Raw genomic sequence first — 3928 nt, 5'->3', positions numbered from 1 at the left:
ATTAATCCTCTTACCAAAAAAAATGCTACCCAACAACCAGGAAGTGTTTGCTCTTTGACTTGTAGTTGATGACCAGAGAGAGAAGAGATAGAGGTGACAGGTCAGTGTTGGCATTAGGGTGGATATGGGCCGGTTGACCCGCCCAATTCGTCTGGTTCAGTACTATGTCTTTAGAGTTGGAAAGGATATAGTAGTTTGTAAAGTCGGATTGAACTAACTCGGCCTGGGTTTAGAATTTGTATTTTCAATCTGGTGAATTACATTAATAATTTTTATAGTTTGGGACTTGGGTTACTTTTATTCTTGACTTTTCAGTTATGATACATTTGATCTTAAATTTTGAATCTTGTTCCAAATAAGGACAATGGAAGATATCATTAGATTTTTCAAGGGTAAAATCATCAATTTGATAAAATATAAATTAATTTGACAAAAATAAATGTCAAACAAATATTTTTAAATTTTAAAAAATTATTTCTACTCACTAAAAATAAAATTATGTAACATTGATAAGTCTTTTAGACATTTATTTTTTTTTATCAAATTAATTTTTATTATGTGTTTGGACGATGTTCATGTCAAATTAATTTTTAAAAATTTATCATGTAATTTTTATTAATTTTACATAATTTTATCATTAGTGGATAAAAATAATTTTTAAAAAATTAAAAATATTTTTTTGACATTTATTTTTGTCAAATTAGTTTATATTTTATTAAATTGACAATTTTGCCCTTAAAATTAAATAATGGTATCTTCAATTGTCCTTATTTGGAATAAGATTCAAAATTTAGGGTCAAATGTGTCATAATTAAAAAGTCAGGGACCAAAGTAACACGAGTTCCAAACCATAGGGACTGTTAGTGTAATTTGCCCTTTTCAATCTAACTCGGCCTGGCTTTGCCTGTTATTAAATTAATTAATAATTTATTTATTAACAATACATTAAAATATATATTTTTTTATTGAGATCTAAACTTTATCTTTGTTGGTTTTATTGAAATTTACATTTGTAATAATGTGTGATTGAATTTATTTAAGAAATCTTTTAATTTATACACAAAATATTTATATTTATTGTGGGGGCATATTTTTAGAACAAACGACACATGGCCAAGGTGGCACCGAAGTGCCAGCCGAGGTGCCGCGTGTCCTGGTCATGGCGCTGAGGTGATCTCGGCTAAGCCGAGGTTATTTGCGAAGATATCGGAATCCGAGATTAATGGATAAGAGACAAGAGTCCTAAAATGGGAGAGGACCTCAGCCTGAATAAGGATAAAGCTCTTAGTGCCCGTTTGTTTTTCGAGTTGAGGCTTAGGATTGGGATTAGTAGTAGTGAGGTTGGATTCACAATATCACGTTTGTTTGCAAGATAGCCCCTGGATTAATAATCCGTTCGGACTCTGAATCCCCTCCAACGAGGGGATTAGCAAAGGTGCAGAGAACTTGGTATTAGAATTTAAGCCGTTGGTATTAGAGTGTGAATGACGATTTTACCCACAAAAATGTTCCTGCAATCTCTAGAAAATATTAACAAACCCAGAAATTTATAAAAAATTGGCTCAAATGAGGCAACATTGTTGTTCTGATCCACAAACATCCACATACCAAAAAATTTGCAAGAAAAAAAAAATCATACCCGAATGAAGCCATAATTATTTTTTCCTTCAATCTTCAGAAAATATCAAGAAACCCAGAAATTTACAGAAAATTGGCTCAAATGAGACAACATCGTCGTTCTCATCCACAAACCCATAAATTTTCAAGAAAAAAAAATCATACCCGAATGAAGCAGCATTATTGTTCTCATTAAGGTTGATGATCCAGATCTTGTTCTTCGTCACTGTCGGCCTTAGATGGATGAAGTAAAAGTGTCATTATCGGCCTTACATGGATGAAGTCACAAAGTGAAAGGCACCATCTTTTTCTTAATGTTTTGAACACTTTTTCAAAACTATGGGCTAATTTTGGAGAAATCATTGGTTGGTTTCTTTAATAATAATAATAATAAAAAAAAAAGATTAATAGTTGAATTTTTTATTATTTTTAATTATATAATTTTAATTTTAATTTTTGAATAGTTTAATTGGATAATGTATTTATTAGTTGGTATAAGCTTAAATTTAATATTAATACAACAAGGGTATTTGTGTAATTTTATATGGTTAATCACATCCATATCTCTCAAAACAAACATGAATTATTATTAGTCCACTAGTTATCTAACAAACACATTTTTCTTAATCCTCTCACTAGTAGTCCCCTCACTAACAGTCTCCTCACTATTAATCCCCTCACTATCAATCCCTTCTATTCTATCTCTGAAAACAAACCGGCCCTTAGGAAGTTTATATTTATCTATTAGAGAGTTCAGGATGAGCATTAAGCAAGAATCCAAGAGAAGCTAGGCTTCTACAGGGATCAAGTTAGTGCTGACTATAAAAGAAAGGCTCCCTCGTGGGTCTAAGGTACGCTTTTGATATTCTGGCTAATGAGTTAAGCACTAATTATTATCTTTGAGAAATAACTGAGTATTAACTTGATCGCCGGAGTGCCCCCGGGTGGAAGATCCACCGCCAGAGTCTTTTCTTTCTATGACAGGTCGTTTGGGCGTGATCTATTCTGCCAGTGTTCTCCAGCTGAGTACCTATTTGACAGTGTGGTCAGAAAACAGCACACACAATTTGGCGCCGTCTATGGGAAAGAAAGAAGAATAGATGGCCAACGACGGACAGAAAGAGAAGATCGGAGACGACATCCCTACTGGAAGTAGTAAACACTTTGATCCTAACGTAGAGAAGGATAACTACAACGAAGAAACTCGGGATCAGAATCCCGGGGAGAAAGACGTCGGCCAGAAGGACGACGTACCAAAGAAGTCAGACCGAGGCGGGTATTATAACGAGGACGACCTCCAGGTATAGAAAGATAGATGCCTGCGGAGGGACGACGAGATGAAGGGAATGGCGAACAAATTGGCAGACCTGCAATCTGTCGTCAATTTCATGATGCAGAACAATGTCATGCAGCCACCATTTCCGTTACAAGATACGCCGATTCCAACGGCCAAAAAAGATACCCAGAAAAGGGGGGGCAGAAAACAGTTCCTCCAGTCCCCCAGCACACCAAGACCAAGGAACACTATCACCGGCCTTTAAGGGAGGTCGGGAGAGGAGAGTCAATGAAGGTAGACTCTCGAAGGACACACCGTACCAAAGAAGCTGAGCCCAAAGAACATCGGCATGATCAAGGGAAGGAATTTTGTTTCGACACGACCAATGGAGGGAGGTCCAAGAGGACTCATAACGATACTGGGAGTAGCGCACCAAAAAGGCTGAAATCCGTTAATAGCCGAGCTCCTAGACGAACCAAGGAGGATTTGAGGGATTACCTCCAAAGGAAGTGACAAGATGCCGCGGTAACCTCACCGGTCAAACCGAGAACGTCATTCTCGGTTGAATTGGACAAGTTTGAGGCCCTGAAGAAGTTCCACATGAAAATATTCCAGATATACAACGGTAAGTCTGACCCTAACTTTCACATCGGCTTGTACCTGAACTCAATGGCATTATACACCGGAAACGAGCCGTTGCTCTGCAAGGTGTTCCCCTTATCCTTTGGGAAAATCGCATCAGACTGATTTCACAAGTTGCCGAAAGGAATTGTGAAAAGCTGGGAAGGCTTGGCCGAGTTGTTCGTGGCCAGGTTTGTGACAAACAAACTACAACCATTGTGGGTGGACTCCTTGATGGCTCTAAGAATTGGCGAGGATGAAAGCCTCAGGACTTATACTAAAAGGTATTACGAGGTGTTCAATCGAATACCAGGGTGCAACCAAGAGGTGATGGTCGTGTCTTTTAAGAACGGCCTGAAAGATGATTGTCTACTTCGAAAATCACTAGCAAAGACACTACCAAAAAGTATGGAG

Source organism: Camellia sinensis, chromosome 8 (assembly GCF_055761805.1).
Source record: "Camellia sinensis isolate YWXY chromosome 8, ASM5576180v1, whole genome shotgun sequence".
NCBI lineage: Eukaryota > Viridiplantae > Streptophyta > Magnoliopsida > Ericales > Theaceae > Camellia > Camellia sinensis.
Note: the sequence above shows the minus strand (reverse complement) of the source record.